Source organism: Vanellus vanellus (assembly GCF_965231255.1).
Source record: "Vanellus vanellus genome assembly, chromosome: 7".
NCBI lineage: Eukaryota > Metazoa > Chordata > Aves > Charadriiformes > Charadriidae > Vanellus > Vanellus vanellus.
The window spans coordinates 15,281,139-15,296,159 of NC_138912.1; the positions used below are offsets into that span (position 1 = coordinate 15,281,139).

General features: G+C 42.9%; 1 protein-coding gene across 1 annotated transcript in view; it reads right to left on the bottom strand.

Annotated features, from left to right (window-relative positions):
- WBP1L (WW domain binding protein 1 like) overlaps positions 1–15,021 on the bottom strand; it is a gene marked incomplete at its 5' end in the record, with an annotated part of 61,767 nt that overhangs the window by 45,877 nt on the left and 869 nt on the right. The window lies entirely within an intron of this gene.

The window sequence follows — 15,021 nt, forward strand, 5'->3', positions numbered from 1 at the left end:
TACCCTGGTGCTCTGCCTGCAGAGGTAGGTGCAAGTCCCAATAAGGCAAGCACATGTTTCTCACCTGGTTTCAGAGGCATCAGCTGAAAGCAGCCATCAAGTTTCCTCTTGAAGTGAAGCATCCTCTAATATCTTATTAGGTTGTAAAAATTTCACAATGGTACATCTGCTGTGAGGCTGATAGAGCCAAAGCACAATTAACAATTCCCATCAGAAGGTAGATCCTGTTTAACGTTTTTAAAGAAGTACTGCATATGTGCAGGTGCTCCATTTCATTGGAGAGCCTCCACACAAAGAAATCTCCTCACCAATAGCAATACCTTTAATCTCCCTGATGAAAAATAATACTCCCTCGAACAGCCATCAGCCCCTCTTCCTGCACACATAAGTAAACTCAACCACCACTGTGACTATCCCTACAAAGAGGCTCTACAGAAAAAGCATCTGTACAAACAGCTATCTGCCTGCCTGGGGGATGCAAGTCCTTTTGTTGGATTTGTTTTGAAGCTACAGATGTACTTCAGATACCCTACGCTCATCCAACCACCCCGAACATACCAGCCAAAAATCTTATGCCATCCACATGAAGACAGTCACGTTCTCCATTTGCATCCAAGAGGTGTGCAATTTCGGGCTTGCCAAGAAAAGTTGCTTATCATAGTTAATTGTAGCAGTATCATGCATAGCATTAAAATAGCTTCAAGAAAGGAAAGAAAAATTTAATATAAATTACAAAGGCAGGTGATAAATCTTCCAAAAAGATCACAGTAAAAGCTTGTAAGGGTGAGCAACCTGGTTTCATAAACATGCTTCTGATTAACCCTTTTGCAGCTTCAAAAAGATACGATCTCTATTGTTGCTAAGCACGTCTGCCACAGCTTGCCAAGGAAAGCATGAGCAAGCAGCTTCAAAGGCAGAATGACGTACCTATAGCAGTAAACCCTAATCCTCACTGTGGAAACCACGCAACTGAACTTAGTCATAGAAAATGGGATTAGAAATTCAAAAACAAAACAAGGGGTTGAAGGAATTAGCAGTCATCCTGAGATCATGTTGAAAATATTGAGCAACATTTAAGTAACAACTGTTGTCAGGGTTGATAAAGAGGACAGAAACTAACATCTCGCACAAGAAATCTTTGGTGGATGGGGATAATGAAGATGGTATCCAGGTCAGCCTAAAACCTTACACACCAACCCTGGAGGGTGGCTTGGCAAGGAGCAGAGGTATCACCCCAGCTATCACCCCTAGAAATTCAAGTGCACAGACCCCTAGCAAAAGTTTCTGTGATTTGACCACAGGAAACACGGCATGGCTCAAAGCAGACAGTGCTTTGTCCATCTGAGTGGTGGTTCACATGCCACGCACAGGGGCAAAAGGAGAGTCTCTGGGAAGCAGTTTGGGAAGTACGGCATTTTTCTTTCCCCAGTTCATAATGTCACACAAACACATGAACAGTTACAACATTCTTGTGTACAAGTGACCCATCTTTGCTAGCGTCATATAAAGCACATGGCAGAAATGCAGAGGTCAGGATTTCTGAGGCAATTCTCCAAGGAGACACAGTTAATGTGACTTTCTGCAGTTCCCCACGTTTCTTGCACTGTAACTTCCTGGACAACAGCATCACATATTTTCCAATGACCGGATCTAACCCAAATTACACATTTACACAACCCACACGAAATTCAGGTTTTGATGAATGCATGTTTTCATTTTAGGACAAGAGCTGATTTTCTAACTCAAGACAATCTTTCAATAATAAACCATGTCTGCACATAGGGTCAGGATGCCTAGAGAGATCCTAAAACAACAATTAGTTTAAGTGAGCTTCCCTGGCCCTCTCACTGCCAAAGAAACTTAATTAGCAAGTACCAAGTATTCAACTCCTGATCACTTCAACAGATAAAATAAAGAGAATACAAAGATTTGCATCAGGAAAAGGACAGCGGTGGTAGGAACAAAGGAGACTAGCAAGGAGAGAAAAGAATACCTTGAGAAAAAAGGCAGAATGTCATGATCTAAGTGCTGATGAAATCTGCTCCCGATCAATATGGAACGTGACCATAAGGTCCAAACCAACAGTCCAATGACAGAGAGAATATCCTCCCTTTGATCATTCTCCAGTGTCAATGGAAACCCACTGGGGCTTGAAGAGACATCAAGTCTTTGAGAGATGAATATCTAACCTAGCACACAGACCATGAATGGAAATAGAAATTAGTTTCCACCCCTCCTCCCCGGGCCCAGGACTATCACTTCCATTTAATGAAGTCTGAGTAGTCAGATTTCAGTGACCTCCCTCTACCTTCTCTTTGCCCAGACATCATGCTCTTTCCTTTAGAAAGGCCTCCACGCCTCCTGCTCACCAAAGTGAAAATAGGACAAGATAGATACTAGGTGCCACAACTTACATGCAGTTCTTCATGCCACACAGAACAGCATGGGGCTGTCCAAATTCATTGCAAGAGGAAAATGGCTGCGTTCTCTTTAATTTACCATTGACATTACCATGTAAGTCTTTTCTCCCCTGCAGCCTTACAGATTCCTGCAGAGCCTTGCAGAAGAGTGACCTTGCAGCAACCAACCCTACGATATTACCAGGTATTTCCCATACCCAAGGTCATGGCAGTTTCAAGCAAGGCATAGGACTGGAGAAGACTGGGACCTATTTTTCTGTAGGCTCACAGACACTCACAGATCACCCTGCAGAGCTCCTCTGAAACCTCAGAGGTAAAAAGACCTGCTCATGGACCGAGAAACTACACAAAGATTCACCTTCCACCAGCAGCAAGATTCTGATCAACTAGTAGAGCCTCTTGGCTATACTTGGTCAAAAAATTAAAAGAAAAGGAAGCTAGGGCATTTCACACTCTGCTCAGTTTCTTGAAAGATGGGCAGGGTTTTTTTTTGGTTTGTTTTTTTTTGTTGTTGTTGTTGTTTGTTTTTTTTAAGTACTTGCTTAGAAGTTCAGGGAAAAAAAAAAAAAAACACCTCTCAGCTTTCCTTCTGTATTTAGGCAGACTTTTTCAGTATTTCCAGTGTTGCGAAACAGAAGACAGAAGAAAACAAATCTACTTTGCCTACACAGAAGTGCCAACCAGAAAAAAAAGCCACAAAAGCTTGTATAAATACACACATGTCCCTAAAAACAGATGCACCTATCAAAGCATTGTTTAAAGTTTGCCCAAGTTGAGAGTCAAACTGAACTCTGTACTTGCTGTTAAGAACAATTTTACTCAATGTAATAACCAGGATTCCAAACAAGTAAGAAATAATGAACTTGGGTTTAATTGGTTTGCGAGAAACACAATTTGTAAATGCTAACCTTAGCCAGCTATTGAATATACAATTTGATAGAGCCCAGAAGGCACAGTGATGAGTGACTTAAGTGGAGGCACCCTACACCCACCAACATTCCTGCTGAATGAATGTGAAATCTGCAAGAATTGCTTTTATTTATCTTACTAAAAGCGGTTCTTGGAAGGGCTGGAAAAATTTATTTCAGATGGATTTTTCAGCTGAGAACAAAGTTGTATTTATTGTAATTATGCACTCTCCAGTGTGGCCTGCCTTGCAGAGAAAGAACATTAAATTCAGCTGCGCACGAACTCACGGAAGTGACCTTTTGAATGAAAATGCTGCAGCAAGAGATTTGTGGAGCATTCTCACCAAATAATAACCTACTGTCTGCAACTTGCAGATCAGTGCTCAGACCACTGATTTCAGCTGCTACTTACACAGGCACAAGTCCACATGAGGTCAATCAGCTGAGAATAAATTGTGTTTGCTGCAGCCTACAATATGGAGAACTGTACTTGGGAAACTATTCATAGCATTCAGTCCAGTCCAGTTTTATGAACTTTTATTAACCATCATGCAGCAGCATAACCTTGCAAAGCACTTTAAAGAGGTCTTTTTTGCAGGACACCCACTATCTAATTTAAATAAGAGGATCAAAGGTGTTATTGACACAAACTGAACAAGCTGTCACTTTAATGAGAGCAACAAATGCAAGGATGAACACCCACCACCCACGCAGAAGTATCCTGCTCCCTCTTTGCAGAAGGACATGAGGATTATCTGAAAGGCTTCTGCTGTATGGAAAGCCCTAATATTTGAGGACAGAGGAAGGCTAGCACTAGGAAGTCAAACTAGAAGGTTCATTTCATCACCTGTATGAAAAGTGCAATGCTAAATAGCAAGAGATGTAAGTCATGTGCTTATTTGGAAATGGAGAGTGTCTTTTTAGTGTGCAAATATAAAATGTCCTCCTTAGACACATCAGATCATCTTACTCTTTTTATAATATCCAACCTTTTTGCAAAGTATCCCATCCTGTAAAGAACTTAAAACAGATGTCTGAGCCTTCCCAGCAGCTGGGTTGCTGGGTAGTCAAGTTCTCTGCTGCCAAAGAAAGCAAGGCAAGCTTGCATGCTGACGTCCACATCTCAGGGGCACTTGGAAGGACTCTGCATGTCCAGCCCAACACCATCCCGCAACAGAGTGGACCTGCTAGCAACCTGCTCAGGGCTCCCTCTCCCTTTCACTCCCCAAGATATGCATAGCCAGCTCTTACAGTTCACAGCCATCCGACGATTTTGGTACACGGCTCAAAGGTCTAGAAAATAGACTACTCTGTTCTAAGCACCCAAGGGTTTTTCAAGCCAAAATGCAGCCGGCAAAACAGTCTGCGCTGCCAGTTTGGGTTCTTTACTCCCTTTTCAGATTCTGTATTTTCATTTCAGCCAGCTCGCTCTCATCTCACAGCTCTGCTCACTGAACCTGCTGGTTTAGTCCCAAGTCTGCATCCCTGCGTACTGTTGCCTCCAAGGGAGAAATACGATACAAGAATTCCAACTTCTTGACTTCACTACAGAACCAATTATCTGAGAGTTGAGAAGAAGGAAAAGCTTTCGCTTGGATTATTCATTTTCTGTGCAGTAAACACAGCACACGCAATTTGCACGAAATTCACGTGTCTGATTATTTACAGTAATGTTTTCCAGACAAATAGAAGAACAGTCCCCACTCAAGCACAAAAGAAGCCAAGAACAATAAAACCGTATCTCAACAATTAGGTAAAGTTTGACCATAGTACTCGAGGGCATTGAAAACCTTTGGACCGAAACCTTGCAGAAGAAAACCAGGGGTTTCTCGGTTAACAATTAATAATTTAGACCTGAAGACTCATCCAGGCCTCCAGCTGAAGAGGGAAATTACAGAGTATTTATACACCTGGTACTACAAAATCTCCCACTATTTTCATACAAAAAAACCCATGGTTCATACTACATTTACCATTTAGTGTCCCTATTTAAAATGAGAAATGTGAAATTACTTGCTTAACATCACGTGGTAAGCCAGGATGATGACTGAAGAGTTCTTGCAAAAAGCACCAGTGTATCAAAGGAAAGACACAAGAGCACACCGTGGCCTTTAAAAATCATTACTTTTGATAATATTTTTAAATTCAACAACTAAACCCCCCAAAAAATCTTTTGAAAACTCTTCTTTTTTAATCTTTTACCTTCCCACTAATCCTTCAGGTTGTGTAAACTGTCAAGACACTTCACCCTCAAGAGCCCTCACCACTGTAGAACATGCAAGATGCCTGCTGTCAGGACAGCGAAAAAGCTGACAAACACAGAACAGTGTAAGACCTGTAAATGAACAAGTTAATCGGTTGAACCAGAGAAGAACACTACTTTTGAAGCCTATTTCTTCGATTAAAGACATTAGTTAAAAGCATAAACAAGTTTCACCTTGCACCCTGTCCTGAAGGAAAGGAAAATGCCTTCAGAAGAACTGTTGGCAGGCTGTGCCTGTGTGAGAGAAGAGCTAGTGATAAAAAGAGCTCTCATAGCAAGGATACAAATAAACAAAATCTAGGGTCGTTCATTTAAGAGTCTGTCTCGACTTGTAGAATGCCACTAGAACTTAAGGTTTCCAGATTTGTAAAATTAACTTTTTCTATATTAATGGCATGGTAATGGCTACATCAACAGCAGCAGCTTACCCAGCCTTCGGATTACACTCATGCAAGGCACATGGTTTCATGGACACAAACACACTCAAATGCTTGCTTCCAGAAGACCAAGATGCAAGTGGGCACAGTACCCAGCCAGACCACTGTGAATATCTTGTCTAGTGCTGTTTTCCTCCCCTGCAGATCCCTATGTTCTCAAGCCAAATCCAAATGTTCACTGTTACATAAATTTAGTTCTGTTTTATTAGGATACAGTGAATATATTTAATCCCTTGGTAATGCTTCTAAAATATTTTAGAGTAGGACTGTAGCAAGAAGTTTTGGTTACACACTGCTAGGTAATAGGACAGACAAGAAACCATCAGTGCTGCTCTCTCTGTTCCCCAAAATTTCCTGCTGTTATAGGTTGTGGAAAAAAAAAAAAATATGGAGATTTGTCTGAGCTTTGTCCACGCAAGGAATTCAGCAAGCCCTTACATATCATATCAGTTACACGCCAGCTTAGGTGAAAAAAGACAACAACAAATTTGTCTGGTCCCATAATCCTGGCACAATGCTTCTCAATAAATACATAGCTTGCTGAAAATAAAAGACAACTGCTTCTTCAGCTAGTCCTTCCAGAGAACGCAGACTACAGGTTTCAGAATAGAAATACTATGAAGAGCAAAATGACTCCAGACTTCTTGAATTCATCCTTCAATGCCAGGATGATCCTGGGACTTTGCAGTGAAGGGACAGGCCTAAGGGCACGAAACGGTCCGAAGAGAACTACTGACCCTTTCCATAGCCTAACCGCTCTCTGGTGGTTTAGTATGATCACGTACTCTGGCAAGACCTAGGAAAAAGAGGAAAAAAAGTAAGAAACTCATTAAAACAATGAGCCACAACTATGAAAGCTATATTTAACAATCAAATATGTGAGATGCAAAAATTTCCTAATAAGATCGGTAGGAAAAAGGAGCAAAACAATGAGACAAAGAGAAAACAATATAGCTAGGAAAAGGAGAGGAAAACAAATTAAGAGCTCTTATTTTTGACACTGCAATTTAAGACAGGCTTTGTTGGAGTCCAAGTGCTAAGTGTCAGTAAATGGAGACAATCAGCAATGACAGATGTCTGCAAGCCTGTTTTATCTAAGCTTCAGATCACAGGAGACTGGAGAGTCAAAAGCAAGCTGTTTGTAAAGTTTGGTTCTTCTAAAAAGACAGAAGTCGAAAGGACAAGGTAATTCGAAGACCACACAATACACATGCAACCCTCCTCCTCCTCTTCAGCTTTCACTGTTTGAAAAGCAGTCTGAAACGAACAAATGAGACAACAGTTAAGGAAAGGAGGAATTCATCACACAAGAGACCCAGACGCCAGTCATGACCTTCACATGCATTCAGGTAGCTGCATTAAATGCTTTCCAAGCACAGAGTAAAGGTCTTACAGATGGTATCTGGAAAAAAAAAGGCTTTCCTCCCCCCAGGAAGGGGTGGGGGCAGCACTTTCGGTAATTTTCCCAATGCAATTACAATCGATACACAGGATGAGATTAAGTCAGCCCAGTATCATGGCCTTGAAGACACACTGCCTTCTTGAAAGGTTTTGTCCAGTCTTTATGACACTCCTGTACAATGCCCACCCCCTCTTCCAACCCTTCTCCTACCTCCTGGCTCAGACTGAACCCAGCCAGTGTTTAACCCTTTCATTCCATTCCCAATTCCTGTCTAGAGAGCTCTAAAAGGTGTTTTTGCAGCAGGTTTCTAGCTCCGTGTGACAGATTCTCTGCCCAAAACCAGTGGGGACAGCTGTCACTGTTTTATGCAACCAAATGGCCTGATCTTCTGCTTGAGGCAGAAGACGCACAACTCCCATGGCTTCCTGTTGGCCATCATCCACCACCTGGGATTTAAAGAGGATCCCACACAGAGAATGAGGTGTTTATTTAAAAAACATGCAATTACTAGTACAGTTTTAACAAATAAGAAACTTATTACAAAGAGTCAGGAATACAGAGCTTGGCAAGGCCAAGTATTTCTGCATATTCTGCACTCTTTCTGTATCAGGTTTCTGGGGTGGGTGCCACAATTATACTGTTGTTTGACTGACAGCATTATCCCAGACTGTCCTGATTATGAGCTCCAGTTCCATATTAAGTAAAAAAAAAAGTCTCTTGCGGACAACAGTACTTGACCTGCTGGTCATATCTGTCTGTGCTAGGACATGAGAGAAAAGAACAAATCAGTTCTGCTCACTAAAAAGCCTCTGCACTGTCTGCTGGCATGCCATTAATGTTTGAGTTTCCTCCCCACTTCCAACAGGCAACACTCGACACCTTTTACACAGGGAGAGCTCAAGATGGCTGGTGAGATTCCTGGCAAAACACACTCTTCATAACTGTCTCTACAGCTTATCAGCCCTTTCCCCTTCAATTTGCTGTTCAGCCAGCGGGAGATGAAAAAGAAAAATAAAAGTAGTTCTGTAACCACTGGCGCTCCGTAAAGCTGACCTCCCATCAATTTGTTCCACAAGGCTGATTGACTTTGCAGGCTACCAAACTGTAAGCTCCAACTGAAGTTTTCCAGAAGCTACGGCATATATCAAGTCAGTCAATCACGGACTCACAAATTTCCCAGTGTTTAACAAGCTCGCAATCGTAGCTTCTCAATCAGTGGTGTTTCCCTGTTTTTTTAAGGTCTCTCTGTGCCTGTTTCCAGGAATTCTGATGAAATCTTATGCCTTTGAGGTCTCTTCCTATCAAATTTGGTTCAAGTTGACCAGTGGCTTCAAAATTAATTAATGGGGAGACAGACACTGATAACTGCAAAAAGCTCACCTCCTCCTGTGAACTATCTTCCTTGCATCAACAAAATCTGTTTTCCTGGGTAAAGTCACTCTCTGTCCCACATCATGACTTTTGACAAATCAGTATCTTGACAGGCTCCTTCAGCCTTGAGTAGAGCCAAGATACAGTTAGTTTTTGGTTTGAACACAACCCCTCCCAGATCTCAAAAAAGTGCAGACCCCTGCTCTTGAGTTACCCCTGAAATTTCTATCACTTCCTTGTGCACACCAGAACCAGAGATGAAATAAAAACACGTCACCACTATAAGTAACAAACTTCTACCTCATAGTAATGCAGAAGATTAAAGAGAAAAGAGGAAGGGAGAATCCTTTCCTTTACTGCTGGCAGATCTTTCCTTCCTTTAGGCAAATTCTTTCCTCTGCTAGTCCTAAGGAGTGCGTTCAGGATCCTGAGGTCTTTGAACCACCATCCGAAAAGAAAAGGTCCCTGTTCTCTCTTCTTCCCTAAACCCAGCATCCTACAGCTTGTCAGTACTGGTAGCTGCTCGCCATACCCGCCTACACCTCTACAACCCATTATCAGCAAGAGGCCAGCAGCATTTTAAACAGCAAAATTCTGTCCCGATGCACTGGGGATTTCTTCCATGCTCAAGCAGTCACTTGCTAGTAAGTCATCAGTGCACTGTCAGTGGTTGGATGTTTTACAATGTGCTGGCGTAAAAGTGCTTGGGAAGAAGGAAGAATCGGGAAACTGTATCTAAATCTCCTACACAACCCAGCTCTCACATCCTTTTTTCTATTGCTGGTTTGGACCGATCTCGCGATGCCAAGTGGATGGATACTGGCTCAGTGGAGGCGGCCTGCAAACCAGCAGCACCACAAGCTGCCTCCACACAAAATAAAGTCTCTCCTTTCTCCTTGCAGGTGGTGTTCTGGCCACAGCATGCCAGGGAACATTAGCCATACTGGCATTAAATGGTTCAGCCTGCATACAAACCCTCACTTTGCACCCAGCAAGACCCCTCCTGCACAGTGCTCTGAGACAGTTTCACAAGCCATTGCGGAGACTATAGCAGTCATCTAAAAATAATACCCGGGGCAGATTCCACTGATAATCACATCATTAGAGGAGAATCAAGTTCCTCCTTGTCCACACAGATAAACAGCGGGTCTCTGCAGCACCTTGAGCCTTCCTTTGCAGTCAAACAGTATCTGTGAGATCACAGAAAAGCATCATTTGTGACTGCCACACCGACATGCTTCTTGTCACAGGCAACATGCAGGCATGCAATTCCTGCTTGGCAAGCCTGTTCTCTCCAGCCAGCTGTTATTTCAGGTGTGTTCATTAGGTGCACTGCTCACAGATTCAGCCACATGAGCAACTGACTGTCAGAGCTCAGTTGCCCCAGCACTCAGGTGTCGGCACCTCAAAACCTATCTTCTTAGCTGTGGGTTTTCTAATCGCACAAGACAGCAGGGGGAAGGAGGGACCTGACTTTCCATCAGCATCTCTCCATGAAGTCATCCAAGAATACTGCCCAACACTCATTGCTCACTTTCTTCCGCCTTGGAAGCGCAGACCAAAACCTGGCACAATCAGGTTGTCCTGCAATGTGCAATGAGCATCTCTGCCCTGCCATGACTAATGATTCTTCTGAGATTGCCACCAGCCCTGCCTCAGAGACTGCTTTGAGATGCCTCTGACATGCTAAGTCCTTTCCCCCATGTTGCAAAAACCACAGCACAACCCCGGCAAGAGCAGCTTGCCCAGTCATCTTAGATTCATGAACCCCCTGAAAAAAATGCATGACAGGAGCATGTACAGCCATAAAGTCACCAGTTTAATGCATTAATAAGCCAAGAAGATTCCTATGCAGCTAACCGGAAAGGGCAAATTCTTACCCTGTACCCTGTAAAACAGGGCAGCTCAGATTAGAGGAACATCCCCAAACCCAATACCAAAGATGCACATTGTCAGGAGACAGAACAAAAGGCCATGTGTAGCTCAGCGTTACTAAAACTGCAGAACATGCCTGACAAGGACATGTTTGCATAGGCACAGTCATGACCAAAGGGCACAGCACAGACAACACTGGAGGGAAAAGCAGGCCAGAAGATCATGACTAGGTTTTTGCCACAAGCTAATGTCTGTTCAATCCTGCCAGCCCCCCGCAATATGATTTAAAGGGGAAAAAAAAGCAAAAAGTAAAGGTGGGCGGTTTGCATTTACTAAATATATACTGCTCATTACCTCGAAAGATGTCCATATATTTTCGGATTACAAAGAAACACAAACTTACCTACATTAATGCTTTTCAAATACCACAGAAAAAGACGAAGGTGAACTTCAACATAACACTGGGTTAATACAGGCTGACAGAGCTATGTAGAAGAGTACAGTTCCCAGTTTCACCAGCAGAAAAGCAACTGCTGAAGATGCTTAGGGGAGCAGCACTTCTAGGAAACAAAGTGAGGGGTCGATGGGTGTTTTAGCTAGGGTTGAGTAACTGCCATTGAAATGTGGCCAAACACTGAGCAAATCCATCCCTCTGTCTCACTAGAAAGGCTGATGGCGGTATCACCACTTTGGGCAGGATCCCTGCTGCCCAGCAGCACTGCACCCAGCAGAGCCACCGCTTGGGGACAGTCGGTACTGGATGCTGCCGTTAGCCAGAGGAGCATGACCTGGCCTGACCCTGCCTGGCTGGCGAGGCCGGGAGGATGGAAAAATCCCCAACCATATCGAAACAACTCTGGCAGATCAAACTTTCCAAGTTCCTCCACAGCATAGCACAACTCCGCAAAAGCTGCTCAAGTTTATTCTTAAGGTAGTGTTATATTTTTGTTAATTAATATTTGGAAGGTAGCAGAGAAATTCTCAGAAAGGCAATGACAGGTCCCAGTCACAGAGCTGCTTTGACTATCCTGAAGAAAACTGCCACGCACCTCCCCAGGATGCAGAGACTTTCAGACCAGGCTTTCCATCTGCTGCACAGCTGCAGAGATGCAAGGAGAAATTCTTACAGCACTGTCTGTAATTGTGAGGGCAACTCACAAACAAAAAAAATTTAATCAGCGGGAAAGTGTGCTATACAGATGAGACACCAGAGTTCACGGTGGTATAATCATCACAGTACGAGCAGTCCTTAATCCAATCTGCACAGTTATTTAGAGGTTCCTGTTCTGAGCAAGTACAGGACGTACTTTGATCTCTGCTGCCTCCTGCCAAAACTGTGGAAATTAGCAAGCCAAAAACCAAGAGTCACAGACAAAGATATCATGGCAGTCAAAATATATCCTACAGTTATACAAGCAGCTCTCCTCCTGAAAGACCTCAATGCATTTCAGGAGACACAGAAGTGCAGTTGCAATTAATTACTTTTACTTTAACCAAAAAGTTGTCTTAAATTTACAGATGAGGAGATGACCCTCTCCTACATGAGCATAATTTAAATTTTGCTATTCAGTTCACAAACTACCTGAAGCGATGCTCTGAAAGGGCCCAAATGCAGCCAAACTCTTGGATGAAGCCTGGTAACTCCATGTTGGTGCAATCAGAGCTGTGGTCACAGCTAAAGTACAGCCTTGGACAGAAACTCTGTGTTATGGGGGTGTTAGCCACAGCGACAGTCACGCTGAGTTCTTCCTTAAAGCAAGGATCCGTCCTCTTTGTCACATACAATGAATCATCCCTCAAGTCACAGTACTTCAAGCAAAGTCTTTAATTTGGGATGAAATGGGTCTTCAAGAAAAGCATGCTTCTGCCAGATTTTGGCTCAAAACCACCTTATTAGAGAAAGATGGATTCCTCAAACTTGTCACATAGTTAACATTCACTTAAATCTCTTGTTTTTAAAGAAAACAACTGTTGAGAAAACTATGTGATAATTAAGCTGCAGGCATGGGAAGCAGACAGATAGTTAAGACAGTCAAATAACCTTTACCCTGCCCTGTAGAGACAAACTACAATAGAAAAACAATTACTATTAAAAGTTTTTCATTACAAATTTGATCAAGCTCATTTTTAAAGATGTTAATTTCTTTTTTTCTCTCACTTCCTTCTCCCTCAAAAAGGTGTGCAGTTAAGGCTATACAACTACAGTTGCAACTGAACAGAGCTAGATTTCTTCTTCCTGTGACGTTTATCCTGATTTTATTACACAATTGCAGTATTTTTACCCATAATCTACTGATAAATGCTTAAACTCCCAATTAACAGCATTTTGTGTTCTGATTATAAGTCAAACTGCAATGAATAGCCATGGAGACAATTAAGCAATTCGGACTCAGGATGGTGATGAGATAATTATCTTCATTTTCCTCCAGCCACCACCCCAAACAAGTCTTAGTTAAAAGAAAGGTCTTTGAATATCCTAGGCAGCCTGGACTTATTTTAACCTGAAAAATCAGACCCTCCTGCAGAGTACAGCATGTTCTCGGGAATGTTTGTTCAGTGCGGGTAGGCAGTACAGCTCCACCTCCTGAATTATTTAGAGGACACATTTCCTGCAGCACCTCCCAGCCTTAGACCACCAGGTCTGTGGGACAGTTTTTACAGGTGAGGAGGCATGGGCCCTGACCAACAGGCTCTCCTGCACAGCAGAAGCAAGCAGGGCATGGCAAATGTCTGCAAGGTAGATGGAAGTAGGCAGCAATGATCTGGAGGGGACAAGAGGAAAATGCTGTCAGGGTTTCAACTGGAAGCACAGGAACCCTCAGTGCAGAGATCTTCCAGGTCCAGCACTGCCCTATTGCAGCTCTTCTCTACAAGTCTGTCAGCTCTGAGGAAATCAGTCTCTAAGGTAACACCAAAGCAAAGTTTTGTTACATGCACATTTTCAAGATCCTACATTACCACTGTCATTTTTGAGTGGGTAGCTGTCAATCTCTAGTATGCAGTGAGATAATACCAGTCTTTTGACAGACAGAGTCTACATTTAAGATCTAAAATAAACCACAAGAGCTTTATATAGACAAACTATGAAAAGAAAATGAGTAAAAGACAAATCCACGTCTAAGCGAAAGAAAACATAGGCCGCCAAAGCTCTTCTCCCCCACTCTCATGTACTGTACCACTCAAGATGTATTATTTTAGGATTATTTCTGGTGCACTGACTGGAGAGGATATCCACAAGTCATGTATGCAACTATTCCACAAGCAACCTAGCTGCATGATTGCTTCCACGCCCTCCTCCTTTTTCCTTTCCTCCTTTTCCACTTCCTATTCCTTTCTTCTACTAGCTCCTTGACTAATCTATAAGCTGTAGGAGGCACGGAACATCTTTCACAGTCTTCAAAGCAGGTATGGTATTTTTATTAGGGTTGAAGACTTTCACAGCTTCTGTACAGATAATCCTACCACCTGACCACAGCCCACAGCTGGAATACTGCAACAACCAGAGCAAATGGACCTGAGATGTGCTTAAACACACTTAGTTTACGTACCTCGGCTCACAGATGAAACAAAGCAAGCACTAGGACTTCCATCTGTTAAAGGCAGTTGAGACAACGTTGAAAACACACCATTCAACACAATCCTGCATCTGCCTCCCTAGGGCAGCAACAGCCAAGCCTTAGCCTTGGTGCAGCTGAAGGAGATTTGGGATGGCACTACCAACAGGGAATTACACAGCTTTTAAAGTAGATCTGGTGCTCTCAGCACCCTGAAAAGAAACAGGAAATTCAAAAGGGGGAAAACATCTGTAGTCATAAACAAACTCCTCACCTACTCCTCCTGCAGAAGCATAGGGAAGTATTTCATTGGATCCTTTTCACAAGGGACACTCCCTGTGACATTAAGCACCATGCAACCCACAGCATCTGTGACCTGCAGTCACATAACAGCATCTGACAGGCTCAATAAATGCAAACTACAATTGGTACCTTATAAGTAATACATCACATCAAATGAGAAGTCATCATATTTGATCTATGTTCTACATAGGGTGAAAAAGACATCTTGACTCCACGAACAGCAAGATCCGTGCGCAGGTTGCTTGGCCTAGTACAGTCCTCTACAAGTCACAGTGAGCATACAGATCAAGGTGGGAGAGGTTTACGGGTGTCTACAGTGGGGGACCCAAGAACATCACTGGAGACCTGAACAGTACACATCGCAGCATAGACAGGTGTCAGAGTAAAGAGATGAAGAAGAGAGAGTCAATTCATTAAAACCCTTTCCAGGCACAAAGAAGGTAGTAAGCAGCTGGTCAGAGCTTACAAAGACAAGGCCTAGTTCCCCT